Source organism: Schistocerca serialis, chromosome 4, assembly GCF_023864345.2.
Source record: "Schistocerca serialis cubense isolate TAMUIC-IGC-003099 chromosome 4, iqSchSeri2.2, whole genome shotgun sequence".
In the NCBI taxonomy this organism is placed as follows: Eukaryota; Metazoa; Arthropoda; class Insecta; order Orthoptera; family Acrididae; genus Schistocerca; species Schistocerca serialis.
The window spans coordinates 61,566,509-61,581,979 of record NC_064641.1 but is presented as its reverse complement, the minus strand read 5'-3'; the positions used below and the strand labels follow the sequence as shown (position 1 = coordinate 61,581,979).

Below are 15,471 nucleotides of genomic sequence, written 5' to 3'. Positions count from 1 at the left end.
TTCAATTACCTTTAAGCACTTTCTACTGGACGACAGCACACAGCATGAACTTAACCGTTGTTCTGGTTGATACTCTATCGACATACGACATTTGGTAAGGACCTGAGTGTCTGATATCTGGAGGTTCGAGTGTTAGATATCTACCCAACCTCATCGCCTCTTAGACTGTGCTACGAGCTACCGTGGTCGGTACTTACGAAAGCCTTCATGGTGCTTTGAGGTGTGTGTGGTGCGCGGTCTGCAGTGACTACTGTGCGGAGCGCCGGCGGCCGCTCTTATAGGGACGGCGCGGCCTTGGCTACCGGCTGGAGTCCTGCTGCTGCCCGCTGGACACGTCGTTTTCGGCGACGCCTTGTTTCGCCGTCGGGGATTCCGGATAAGCTCTCATCTCTTGGTTTTGTGCGGCTGTCAACGTTCACGCTGCATTACGGAATCCGGATATAAGTATTTTCTTCACTAACGCGTTCTTACACTTCACGTGCACTGTCAGCCAGAGGCAGAGAACATCTCTTCACCAGCCACAATAGTTTACTTGTTTTGGAAGCTCCTATTTCTTTGCAGACATATTTCTGTATTTATCATATGCCTCCTTAACATATTTTTAAAAATACACCTCTACAGGGTGATTTTTTTCAACAGTGTACAAATTCTACGGATTGATCGATGAGAGCATACGGAATAAAAAGGTTTAATGAACTTCATTTCCGAAAGTGCATGGTCTCCGTGCTAGAGACCATTTATTTATTCATGTATTGTTACAGAGACATGTGGCTCAATGCATGCGTGTACGGGCCTTATTACGTCTCTCTCACACGTTCACATCGTCCAGGCTACATCCGAAGAGTGTCGAAGGCAGCATGAATACGCTGCTCCAATGTCCCCACACCTGGAGGTGGCTCTGCATACGCGATACTTTTGAGATGGCACCATAACCAGAAATCACACGGTCTGAGATCCAGTGAACGAGCAGGCCATGCAACTGCGCCCCCTCTTCCAGTCGACCAGGGAAGACATGATTGAGATGCGTCCGGATGCTAATGGCTAAGTGGACAAGAGCACAATAATTAACAGCCACATAACCCTTCAAATCATTAATGACACTTCTTCCAGCAGGGCATGCAAAGTCGCCCGCAAGAAACGCCGATAGTTCCGGCCTTTTAGGCGACGTCAAAGGAAGACTGGCCCCAAAATACGGCAGCCAATTATCGCGATCCACACTTTTCCGTTACCCGTTACACGGATGCTCATGATTCGCTGTCACCATACTATGTGCGTTCTGCATACTATCGCACAGATGACTGTTATGAAAGTCGAAGGTACCATGTCACGTAAAAGGTGGCCTCATCTGTGAATATGATGGATTACACAAACACCGGAATCGTGAAGAAACGATTGACAAAACTGCTTCCGATATGGGAAGTCTGTCGCTAGTAAGCCCTGCATACGCTGTTAGGTAGTAACAATTGTCATGGACCATGCGATCGTCTCGCTTACCCTGTACTGCAGAGCCAACTGCCTGGTACTGACAGGGCGGTCTCCTTCCACTGTGCTAATCATATTTTACTCCAAGTCTGGTGTCCCAACATTTCGGGTACATCTTTCATGATTTCCCGCTTCCTGAAACGACACTCTCTCAAAAAAAAAAAAAAGACAAAACACTGTTGCAAACACTGAATGCTGTTGTTGTTGTCGGTGGGGATCGGTATCTTGATATAACCTTGCTGCCCGGTGCCCGTTGCCATTTGCCTTTCCGTAAGTAAACACCATGTCGGCAAGCTCTCGCTCTCGATTCGAATACGGAACCATTGTGTAGAACGCTGTGTCACATCCACCACTAGGTGAGACAGCAAGAGAAGTTAGTCGGACACAACATTACTAATTACCATGGCAAGACAGGGCGCTAGGGCATGACGTTTGGGGAACAGTACCACCCTCTAGGAGGAAACCATGCATACGTCAGCCACAGCTGCATGGTACAGCGCATATTAGACTACAGTCTCTGTAATAAAGTATGTTTGAATAAATGGTCTGCAGCACGGAAACCACGCATTTCCGGATATAAGTTCGTTAGACCTTTTCTGTTATGTATCCTCTCATCGATCAATTCATATAATTCCAACATGGTGGAAAAAATCACTCTGTAGAAATAAAACAGTAGGCAAACGAACATCTAGTGTACTTACGTAATCTATCGAGTTTGGAGTCTTCACAGTCACAAAGTGTGTTAATTACCGCATTTGTGTAACAAATATACTCATTTACCATGTTGGGTTCTAATTCTGTTTAGCAGTGACAATGTTTTCTCTACTTCCACAGCGATCCTTGTTTTTTATGTCTGCGGTCGTCTAGAGCGGAGTCGGTTTGCTTGGCATAATCGATATCCTCAGGGGCATTGCTAGATTTTTACTATCCGCAGTCTTCTTGTATTCTTTCGGGCGATCATTTATGCACAATAGTTGAGGATGTAGAATATGGCTGAGTGCTCATGGCATAGCATTTGACACGAAGACATCAGCAGTGATTTTCATAATGTTGTTTTGCTCGCTGCGTGTGGACTGTTTAACCAAAGTGAGGCACAATGTTCAATGGTTGGGGAGGCAAGATCAAGAGCAGAAGAATGTGGAGTGGGTGTCGAGCCTCCCACGTTGTACCACACAGCTATTGGATTTTGTTGTTTCTTGTTTTTCATTTTCTAATCGTTTATGATAGATGTGATCTGATAGATACATTCTACCAACAGTTACTCCCAGGTACTTTGGTATTTTATGTGAATAGTTTAGTTTTTTTTTAAAAATCTGTTTCGAGTTCTCTTCCGGCGAATTTATTATATAGGTGGTTCTAGTCTCATTTTTCGAAAGTACGATTACTTTTCCACTACATCCAGGTCTACCGTTAGGATCTCTTTCAGCTGTTCAGCTGAGCTACGCATTGTTGCAAAAACTTTGTCGTCACCATGTGATTGTACGAGCCTTCTCACACCAGCGTTAATAGGTCAGACCGTTAACCTAACATGGCGACAGAGTAGCTACACAAGCCGCAAACCATGGAGAACTGATGTAGCAGAGCTCGGGAGATACGGTCACGGCTCGTTGGCAAAACTTCTCCACTTCAAAAAGTCGTTCTGATTATTTATTGTCATAATGTGAAAGCAACAGACTGTGGACGAGGTCGTGAATACCATCGTCATTTGGTGATTGTATACACATGATCACGTCTCAACGCGACCGCATTTATTAGAGCGGGCAGCCAGTCTGTAGATTGACTTTGGGGAAATGCTGACCTCTGTGCATCTTTGTGTTTCTATAGTATTCATCACTGTCACAACCAGTAAATAGAAAACCTCACAGATTATGCAAACCAAAAATTATTTGCTACCACAATCGCATAGCTTTAAGAGCTATGAGCTGTTTCGTCATCTTCAGACAATCTTACACAGAGGATCATCATCACCACTCTACGTTAGAACACTAAGGAAACCAAAATCTGAAGGAACGATCATGATAAAACAGGATGTTATCGTAACGGCGAACCACAACAGTGACCTTAAATTCACCTCTTGTAAGAGACAATATTCAGCTGCACGCAACTTGTTTCTGAACATTGTGGTGCATTACTGTCCGTGGTCCTAGTTAAGCAGATATGTCATTGCCCTCCCCCCCTCCCGTGTCCTTCGAACTGACCTACCCAGTCAGATAAAAAAAAATAATAATAATATCCAGAAGTAAAAGAAGCTATACGCGAAAGAAAATACCATGATTCTGAGTCTTCAACACATTAGATGTCCCTGCCACTGGGTGAGCAAGTCAATTCAGAAATTAGAGGAAGACAAGGGCGTGCCACATCCAAGACCACCATGGCTAACAAAACACTGCGGTATTCAGAGCAATATTCAGCTTACTTTTACTTTCAGCACTTGATCATTCTGGGATCGACATCTTCTGTAATATACTGGTGTGCAAAACTTAAGGACGAAAGTAACTTTCGCATTGGGTGTCACCGTCAAGTAACATAGCTCCATGAAATAGGAATGAGTTATAAATAAGTGATAACTGAAGGAAATACGTAATGAGAAGAACAGAAATGACACTTTCATCGAAAGATAATAATTACACTGAAGTGACCGCGATTGACTATCGTCCTATGGAGATTACAAAAGGTGGGAAAGGGTCCTTAACGGAGTGTGTGATCACTGCGGACGGTACTGTATGCTCTGCAATGTGCTCCCATGATGGCCACAAGCCAGGTAAAGAGGTCTTGCTGCATGGCGTTCCATTCCTTCACTAGCGAGGTTGACAGCAGTTGGACGGGCGTTGGTGGAAGTGAACGCGCTGTAGCATGTCTCACCACCGCATTCCACACGTGATGGATGGAATTTAAATCGGGGGAACGGACAGGCCGGTCCATTCGGCGAATACCGTTCCCTTCCAATTGGTCCTCCACCCGCGCAGTTCGATGCGGTCGCCCATTGTCATAAAGTCAGAGCCGAATACACCCCTGAAAAGACCCACATGGGGAAGGATTACAATAAAACAGTAAAGTTGACCGCTGAGTGTACCGTGTTTAAAGATTTGCAAGTCATTATACCCATGCAACATTATGCCTCCGTACACCATAATATCTGGATCACCCAAACAATCATGTTCGACGGTTTCCTGGATCTATTGCGCAGGCGTGAGTACCCGCATATAACAAGAGGCGTAATGGTTAGCGTCACTGACTGGTGTGCCACTTCAAAACCGTGCACCGGGCCGGCCGAAGTGGCCGTGCGGTTAAAGGCGCTGCAGTCTGGAACCGCAAGACCGCTACGGTCGCAGGTTCGAATCCTGCCTCGGGCATGGATGTTTGTGATGTCCTTAGGTTAGTTAGGTTTAACTAGTTCTAAGTTCTAGGGGACTAATGACCTCAGCAGTTGAGTCCCATAGTGCTCAGAGCCATTTGAACAGTGCACCGGCAATTACCTGTTATCGAGTATCTATCGTTTCTGGAAAGTTATTACAACATCGTATGCCCGTAGTTATGATTAATATAAAAAAAGCACTCCGTCTTCAGGTCACGAGTGGCCTACCGGGACCATCCGACCGTCGTGTCTTCCTCAGTGGAGGATGTGGATAGGAGGGGCGTGGGGTCAGCACACCGCTCTCCTGGTCGTTATGATGGTATTCTTGACCGAAGCCGCTACTGTTCGGTCAAGTAGCTACTCAATTGGCATCACCAGGCTAAGTGCAACCCGAAAAATGGCAACAGCACATGGCTGCCTGAATGGTCACCCATCCAAGTGCCGACCACGCCCGACAGCGCTTCGGTGATCTCACGGGAACCGGTGTATCCACTGCGGCAAGGCCGTTGCCAGTATTGATAGTTATGGAACATTCAATGTTTGTTGAAATACTAGGATTGTGAATAACTCAATGTTTTAAATAGCGCCCAGGAGTTCAGTTCTATGCTGGCTGTAAGCCGGTGTTCATAATAAACGTGCTTTCAGCGCTAAGTGTTATATTCCATTGATGACCCTGCTTTCGGATTTTAACATGAGTGTGGCTATCACGTGACAATATAGTGGAACGACGGTAAATATACTTTATAAAATCGGTTGGCTGATGTATACGACAGCAGAAAAACTTATGTACAGTTTGATAAGAAAAGCACGAGGGAACTCCCGCTGAAACAGACAGTTGTTGAGGCGGGAAGGAATTTGATGTAGCTACAGAGCAACTAAAACTTGCGCCCGGCAGACTGTAATCAAGAGTGATTGGATTTAGGGTTCAAATGGTTCTAAGCAATATGGAACTTAACATGAGAGGTCACCAGTCCCCTAGACTTAGAACTACTTAAATCTAAGTAAGCTATGGACATCCCACACATCCATGCCCGAGGCAGGCTTCGAACCTGCGACCGTAGCAGCAGTGCGGTTCCGTACTGAAGCGCCTAGAACCGCTTGGTCACAGCGACCGGCTGGACTCAAGGTCATAATTTGCGTTTCATTGAAGTAGAAAAGTGGCATGCAAGGCTACCTTGCATGATGTTGAGAAGTGAATCGCAAAGAAGATCCTAAAGATATTCATGATTTCTGTGTGTGATCCCAATGTACATAGAGGCGTCTGTACTGCCAGAGTCTCATATCACCTGTAGTCACAGAATCAGCAGCGTAAGAACAGCAAGAATCAGCACTTTCAACTGAAAACGCTGTCGGAAAGTATGACATATCGAACGAGAATTTTTATATTTCTGTTTGTAACTTTTGTGTCTGTGTAAGTGTAGCTCGTGATTATCACATTTTATGTTACCTGCTAGTGTACATCCCTGTCACAAAAATGAAAATCTAAGGTATATATTCAAATTGATATTTAATGATTGAAACTACTTATCGCCTAAGTTTCAAGAATTTCGATAATGTAGTTTTTTGGGGGTGCTGGATGTAGGTATTTTTCTAGGCTAATCTTTTCAAATCAGAATTTCATTTTCAGTTTTTAACAAAATTTTGGTTTATTAGGCTTCTTCCACTAACATGGCGTATTATTGAATGATGTTTATGTGTCACAAAGAAGTTATTGGCTAACACAATTTTTGAAGAAGTGTATAAATATTGCTATGTCTAAAATAATTAGTGTTGATGTGATGGAGACCCATATTGGTCGTATCCTCGCATGTGTACATACACAATGCCAGTTTTTAAGTAGTTCTGTGTACGTATAATTACTCTGTCGTTGTTGTTGTTGTGGTCCTCTGTCTGAAGACTGTTTTGATGCTGCTCTCCATGGTACTCTGTCCTGTGCAGACCTATTCATTCTCAAATAACTGATGCAACTTAGATCCTTCTGAACCTGCTTCTGTGTGCATCGCCTGCTCGCCATCTACAATTTTTACCCCCCCACACTTCCCTCCAATACTAAATTAGTGATCCCTTGATGTCTCAGAATGTGTCGCATCAACCGATCCCTTCTTCTCGTCAGGTTGTGCCACTAATTTCTTTTCTCTTCAGTTCTATTCATTACCTCCTCATTAATTACCTATGATACTCATCTAATATTCAGCATTCTACTGTAGCACTACAGTTTGATCAAGTGGTATAACAGTACATTTGTGTGAGGAGTAGGTTAATTACCTCACAGTTGTATGCGGAGTATGTTAATTAATGTTACCAATTTCACTTCGACCGTTGTTTATCCTTTCACAATTTCTGTGAATAGATTATGTCTGTCGGCTTTTACCGTACTGCTCTTGTACTTCTTCATATCTGTAACAGTTTGCACTATAAATTTTTATTAGAGCGTACTAAGTGAGGAGAAATTGCTCTACTGTACCTATTTCGGCAGCAACAAAACAAAAATTCTATTCTTTACCAAAGTCCTTACGTCACATTTCCACCGTCTTGTATGAGCAGCAGTGAGACCAGAAAGCACAGGTCATTTTATTATTATATCATGGTAAGAGAAATTTCATGAGGCATCTGCATGACAGGACACTGTATTTAATTTAGTGTTTGGCTGTGCGAAATTACAATATATAGTGGGAGATAGAGAGAATACGATTAAATGAATGTAGTGTGTGTGTATGAAATAGGGAAAAGTAGCTTGATTTGTGGCCAGAATGCCAATTGGAGATGGGTGTAAGAACAGAAGCACGAGCATTTCATTTGGTCTGTGTGAAGAGAACACTATCTCCCAAGAAATCGTCAATACTTTAATTTCTTTCATTAAGTTGTGATTCCTGTTACCTCCTAACTGGTATTCTAAAGACATGTTCCATAGTTTCTGTAAATAATTTCGGTCTCATTTTACATCTTTGGTTGGTTGACTCTTTTCCAAAGATAAAATTTTCAGCAAATTTTTCCAATTCAGCATGGACGTAAGTGATATCGTAGTTATGTTGTATTAGGTTGCTAAAGTTCGTGGTTATATGTTTTGGAAGGATTCGTATAAGTTTGTCAGAAACAGACAGAACGACTTTCTAATATTTATGAAGGTTATGTTTAGTGTTTAATTGTATTTTATCTACTGTATGTATATTTCTCTGTTATTTGGTTCGTAGTTCGAAAGTGATCAGATGCAAAAAAATTACCGCGATGTTCATGTGAAGCGATTTTGGGAATTAACAAGTTCTAATGTTACCAAACCATTATTTTAATATGTCATAAGTCAAAAGTACGGACTCGAGTTATGTACAGAAGAATAGAAATCTGGTACATGTTAACTTGGGCATGGAGAAATATAGGACCTCACGAGGCAATACTGAGTCCGCTACTTATCTGAAAAGAAACATATAACAGAGCTAAAACTATAATTATAGCGTCTGTAGGTTTCGAAAAATCGTTCGATATAGTTCACAGAAATACTAGTCAGGGTGTCACGGAAAAAAATACAGCGTACAGGTACAGAAACCAGTCTGCAGTTCTAATAGTCGAAGTACAGTCGTGGACAAAACGAGCGAGACCCCTCGCCTTTTCGTTATGCTGATCCGCACAGCTTTAAAGTGTGCTACACAGCATAACTGGCAAGGCGGCGAAGTGCTACTAACATACTACCCAAGTTCGCTCAGCTGATGTGCTGAGAACTCGCGCTTCGAAGACGCCACCACTTCGTGGGAAACGAAACACCTCAAGTATAAGCCAATGTGTTGTATTCGCATACATGTGACTATGACTTGGATCTAAAGTGTAGTTATGGATAGTACGTATGCTCAGATTGCGATTCTAACATCATGAATAAAGACAAGGGGAAATGAATTAGGCGTCCTTCCGCTTCCGTAACATCAAATATATTTTAGTTATTCTGTCTTAAATGAACTGCGCAGAAAATCATTCACCAGAAGTAAATAACTTTTTAGTAACATCAGTTGATATTAAAACAGCTTGCCGGCGCGGGTTAGCCGTGTGCTCAACGGCGTCATATCGCGGACCTCGCGGCTGCTTGCGCCGTCAGTTCGAATCCTTCCTCGGGCATGGATGTGTGTTAGGTTGGGTAGGTTTAAGTAGTTCTAGGTCTAGGGGACTGATGACCTAAGCAGTTTGTTGGTGTAGTTCTTCGAGGTATTTTTTGACCTTTCACGTAAATTTTCTTTACATAAACGGCCGTATCTTTAGATTGCGTTGACATAGCTCACTTTTTACACCACCAAGGGACCGTATACCACAGGAAGTGCGATAGATTTCCGCTTATTATGTCCAGCCGTACTCGAGGTAAACGGGTTTTAAGGATTGGGTAGACAGACAGACGGTAAAGAAAGTGAGACTAGTAGGGTTCCATTTTTACCGATTTACGTGACGAAATCCTAACAAAGAAAATAGCTACCACAGTTACTGAAGATGAGGGCCGCATAATAATTTCCCCTACTCTTTATTCGAAATGTTCCAGTTGCAGTCGATACATCAGCATATTAATCGTAGCTATGCTTTCGATCCAAATCAATGCAAACAAAATCCATTTGCCTATACACGTGGTTATTCAGATCCCATTGTTAATGCCACCGCGTTTTAGATGTGCGAGCATTCCCATTGCTAGCTACCTTAAGGAACACTTCGGCTAATGAACGTTTTCTAGCTGTGGCACGTCTAATGGAGAATTCGAAACACTGTAGAATACGTTTGACAGCTACGTCGCCGTTTATTTCCTGGGGTGGTGAAGAATTATCCTACTAAATATACTCGCTAATAACAGTTTTTTGTTATTTCGATAAACATCCCGAATAGTTGTCACATAAGCTGTGACATATAGGTGGACAATTCATGTTTTTGAGTCCAGAAAGCTCTAAGAAACGGAAAATTCAGATCATTTTGCCATTTTCATTGCGAAATTGCCCGCTTATTCATGTCCGGGCTAATAACAGAGGGCTGTTTGCCTGGGTACTCTTTAAGCGTAATGAAAGATGTTAGCTACTGCAAGGGAGATCTGGTTTGTTTTCGGTTCTGATCTCGATGGAGGCAGATAGACTATCAGTAAAGGAATTTTAAGAAATTCTCGCAGCCCCAATACGTTTTATTGCTACCTTTATTCTGTACCGGCGCCCTGTGGATGTCGATGTGGAACTCTTGTAGAATTTCATACTTGTTACTGTTTTCCGCTTCTGTCAATAATTTAATTGACTTAAGTGTGGCACTGAATGATTTTTAACTGAACTTAGTTATGAATCTTTACGCATTGCTAAATTTGCACACTTTCATGGTAGGTCAGCAACGGTAATCCAGCATGACTGGTCTGAACGTTGACACGGACCATTTCACGGCCAAATGCGCATAATATTTTGCTAATTCGTAACGATCTGGGGTACTTTGTCTTACTAAAGCAGTTATGTTATCTCGATACGCTGAAATTCATTTTTATTAGTACAGTTCATACTAATTAGCGCTTCTTCTTTAATTTATATCTTATATTTAGGTGTTATGGTTAACACACTAATCAGCATTAATATAGTCTCACACATGATTGAAAACAGTCTGACAAATTTCGGATAGTTTTTCATTTTCACACCTGTGCATAGTATGTTGGTAGCACTTCGTCACCTTGCCTGATATGCTGCGTAGCAGACTTTAAAGCTGTGCTGTTAAGCATAACGAAAAGGCGAGGGGTCTCGCTCGTTTTGTCCACGACTGTACATGAAAAGGAAGCAGGACTTAAGAAGTGATTGAGACATGTTTGTTGGCAAATCTCCATGGTATTTTATTTGTATATGAATCAATCAGAAAATGAATCTGAGGACAAATTTGGGAAGTGAGTCAGAACTCAGGGAGAATAAAGAAAATTTTATATTCGTCAGTGATACTGATATTCTGTCAGAGAAGGAAAGGAATTTCAAAGATTAATTGAAACGGTGATTGGTTGAGTCGGGGAAGAGGACCAAACAGCGAGGTCATCGGTCCCATCGGATTAGGGAAGGATGAAGAAGGAAGTCGGCCGTACCCTTTCAAAGGAACCATCCCGGAATTTGCGTGAAGCGATTTATGAAACGCGGAAAACCTAAATCAGGATGGCCGGACACGGTTTTGAACCGTCGTCCTCCCGAATGCGCGCTTATTGCGCTAACCACTGCACCACGTCGCTCGGTAACACCAACGCTTTTAATTCAGCAATGATGTAGAACAGATTAAATGCCCTGGGTGAAGATCGAACTCACAACCTTAAAATTATGAGACTTAGTTGAAAGGAACTTGGCAGGGTGAGTCCACTTACCAGAATCATGTTGCTCTTCCACCCCCCCCCCCCCCCGCGCCCTCTCCCCCGCAGCCGGCATCTGGAATCTGGTCAGGATGCACATTCACTTGATCGGTGGGGAAGGCTATCATAAAGACTTTATGAAGCGAACTGATCCACAACTGTTGCAACTGGTCCTTCATATCCTGGACTCATGTTGTATTAGGGGCAGACATGGGGATCTATCTGTCCATGGGAGCATGTTGTTGTTGTGGTCTTCAGTCCTGAGACTGGTTTGGGAGCATGGGAGTACATAAATATGACGTAGCCAGCTCGTGCACACACATGCCACGTATGCACTTGCATTGCTCTGCTGAAAAATGGCACCACATTATTGTAGCATGAGAGGTACCCCAAGAGGACACAGAGTGTCCTTGACGTACTATTGTGCTGTTAGAGCTCCCCCAATCACTGCTACGCTACCAGTCGTGACGTGAAGTCGTATCCAGTGGCTTCCTGCACCATGACGCAAGGAGTAGCAGCGCTTTGCTCCTCCGAAACATCTGAAGAATGTGATCTCTACCCACGTCGCCCATGATGGTCATTTACGGTACTGCAGAAGCGCTATTCTTCACTCAACACAATACGACGCCGTTAATCAGCAGTCCGTGCTTCTCCGTCATCGCAAAATTCCAAACATGTACATCTGTACTGTGGTGTTAACGGCAGCCTATATCTGCATCTCCTCCAGTAAATGTAATTTCATACCCTTGGCTTCTTTACACAATAGCTCGGTGTCATTAACAGGTTGGGGCGTATGTCCTTCTTTAATGATGTGTTCGGCAAACGTTGACCCATTCTTATTCGTACCCATTCTCGCCGGCATATGTTCTTTATATCTAATGGCTATAGATCTACCTGTCTGCTCTATGTAATAAGCTGGGAAATCATTACAGTTCAATTTATAAACTCCCGATTGCAATAGCTTATTATAATTGTTATTGCTAAAACATACAAAATTCCATTTTAAGCTGTTGTTCGTGGAAAATGCTACACTACAGACGTGTTTTTGGAGCGCACGTTGCATTTTATACGATATGTTACCTAGAAACGAAATAGCTATAAATCTCTTACGTTCATACCTGTTGCTCACGGATTTCATTTGCTTGTTTGTGCATAAGAATCATGTATGCCACATCCGTAACAGGGCTACTCAGTTCCAGTAGGACTGAGGGATGGTACGTTTCAATTTGAAACCACAGATTGAATTCTTAGATAAGTTTAAAGGACGTTTAACGGTATACTGTGAACACCTCACCCTCTGCTGTATATTAATGGAATTACCTCTTCTCACTGCCTGCCGAGCTACGTCAAGCAGTGGTAAGATGCCGGACTTGTATTCTGAAGGACAGTAAATCAAATGCGAGTCGAACCATATCTGTTTCGGTTCTCAGTGACTTGCCTAATATGCTTCAAGTAAATGTATTCATGGTTCCTTTGAAACGGTATGGCTGATTTCCTTACTCATCCTTCCACAGTCCCAGATCGTAATCTATCTCTAATCGTCGTCGATGGTACATGTAACGTTGTTTATAAGCGATCTGAGCAAAGACAGAATTACGAAAAATCTTTCAGTTTAAACAAATGTCCTATGTCGGACTGCTTCAAGAGCGAATCGTCGTTTCTGATGACGCATACACGCTCGTTGCATCGGTGAGAGAGAGTACTGTCCTGAGTTTTTCATAATGATATTACTATGTCTCTCTCTCGATGTCATTAATAAGTGAAAACGAAATATTTCTTTTAGAATTAACCGGCTTGGTTGAAAACTGTACGACTGCGAATCTTCAAAATTGTAAGTGTGTCAACTTATGTCCCCGCTGACAGACAGAACTTCGTTAAGATGAAATTTGCCAGTTCTACGTAATAAATATCAGTGATCACCATCTCAATGAGATGACCACAATGTGTGCAAATCTCAACGAAACCAGCCAATTCTTCTCACCGACTGACTGCTAAAAAATAATAAGCATTCAGTATTTAGTGAACATGTAATGGTATTGAAATAAAGAGATAAAGCAGCCTACATCGCCCATGTAAACATTTCTTATTATTTAATAACACTTACAGGGACCTTCCGTTGCAAAAGTTACAAGAATGGAGAAAAATGTGAAGGAAAGATGAATCTAAGACATATGAGTACATATACATATGTGTATGCATATATTTAAACATTATGCAAGTTCCTCACTCGGAGGAAACGTATGATTTTCTGTTTGGTTAAATATCATTATTCACTCGAGATGAAATGCACAATTCAAGACTATAAAACAACCATTGTGATGTTTCAGACATGAAACCCTAACCTTACTTCCTTTTTCTTCCCAACCCTTGTAAGGTACACCTTCATGTTGGTCATTTTCAGGTACTCTACAAAGTTAGAGAGCACATACATAACACATGAGTTTAACAAAGTATAAACAACGATTCGTAAGCTTATAATGTGTAAGTACGTGCTAAAATCTGAACTACCACCATGAGCAGTTGATTAGAACCATGGTCTATTAAGCTATGCTGCAACATATGAAACTACATACCTCATAAAAGAAACTGGAAAACGTAAATGAACATTGAACGGAGTGGGCACAGACACACACACACACACACACACACACACACACACACACACACACACACACACACACACACACTTACTTAATGTAGGCGCAACGGTAAGGAATTCTGTACAGGTAACTGTTCTAACGTTATAAAGTAAGTCATTTTCTACCAGGAAACTGCTCAAAAAGTGTAGAGTGTGTTTGCTTTTGGCTTATAGCGCCAAGCATTTCAACTTAATATGTTACTCTTACCTGTACTTACCCCCCCACCATGAACCATGGACCTTGCTTCAGGGGTATTGCTAGATTTTTACTATCCGATGTCTTTTTGTACTCTTTCGGGAGAACATTTATGAGTTGTAGTTGAGGATGCAGAATATGGCTTAGTGCTCATAGCGATTGTATTTGATTTTGATTTTACATTAAGACATCAGCAATCATTCTCATAATGTTATTTAGCTCGCTATAGTTTTGTGACCCCCCCCCCCCCCCCCCCATGAACAATGGACCTTGCCATTGGTGGGGAGGCTTGCGTGCCTCAACGATACAGATAGCCGTACCGTAGGTGCAACCACAACGGAGGGGTAGTTGTTGAGAGGCCAGACAAACGTGTGGTTCCTGAAGAGGGGCAGCAGCCTTTTCAGTAGTTGCAGGGGCAACAGTCTGGATGATTGACTGATCTGGCCTTGTAACAATAACCAAAACGGCCTTGCTGTGCTGGTACTGCGAACGGCTGAAAGCAAGGGGAAACTTCAGCCGTAATTTTTCCCGAGGGCATGCAGCTTTACTGTATGGTTACAATCCCAAAGAAAGCAGGTGTTGACAGATGTGAAAATTACCGAACTATCAGTTTAATAGTCATAGCTGCAAAATACTAACGCGAATTCTTTACAGACGAATGGAAAAACTAGTAGAAGCCGACCTCGGGGAAGATCAGTTTGGATTCCGTAGAAATATGGGAACACGTGAGGCAATACTGACCCTAAGACTTATCTTAGAAGCTAGATTAAGGAAAGGCAAACCTACGTTTCTAGCATTTGTAGACTTATAGAAAGCTTTTGACAATGTTGACTGGAATACTATCTTTCACATTCTGAAGGTGGCAGGGGTAAAATACAGGGAGCGAAAAGCTATTTACAATTTGTACAGAAACCAGATGGCTGTTATAAGAGTCGAGGGACATGAAAGGGAAGCAGTGGTTGGGAAGGGAGTGAGGCAAGGTTGTAACCTCTCCCCGATGTTATTCAATCTCTATATTGAGTAAGCAGTGAAGGAATCAAAAGAAAAATTCGGAGTAGGTATTAAAATCCATGGAGAAGAAATAAAAACAGCAAAGGACTTGGAAGAGCAGTTGAACGGAATGGATAGTGTCTTGAAAGGAGGATATAAGATGAACATCACCAAACGCAAAACGAGGATAATGGAATATAGTCGAATTAAGTCGGGTGACGCAGAGGGAATTAGATTAGGAAATGAGACACTTAAAGTAGGAAAGGAGTTTTGCTATTTGGGGAGCAAAATAACTGATGATGGTCGAAGTAGAGAGGATATAAAATGTAGACTGGCAATGGCAAGGAAAGCGTTTCTGAAGAAGAGAAATTTGTTAACATCGAGTATAGATTTAAGTGTCAGGAAGTCGTTTCTGAAAGTATTTGTATGGAGTGTAGCCATGTATGGAAGTGAAACAGGGACGATAAGTACTTTGGACAATAAGAGAATAGAAGCTTTCA

The 15,471-nt window shown here is 42.3% G+C and overlaps 1 protein-coding gene across 7 annotated transcripts in view; it reads right to left on the bottom strand.

Moving 5' to 3' along the window:
* The window catches only part of LOC126475122 (uncharacterized), a 402,308-nt gene that overhangs the window by 366,164 nt on the left and 20,673 nt on the right, over positions 1–15,471 (bottom strand). The window contains exon 1 of one of the 7 annotated variants that reach the window (XR_007586666.1): positions 198–354. The exons of the other annotated variants lie outside the window; for them this stretch is intronic. The gene's annotated coding sequence lies outside the window, so the exon portion shown is untranslated. Of the gene's footprint in view, positions 1–197; positions 355–15,471 lie in introns of those variants that run through there. 7 annotated transcript variants of the gene reach the window in all.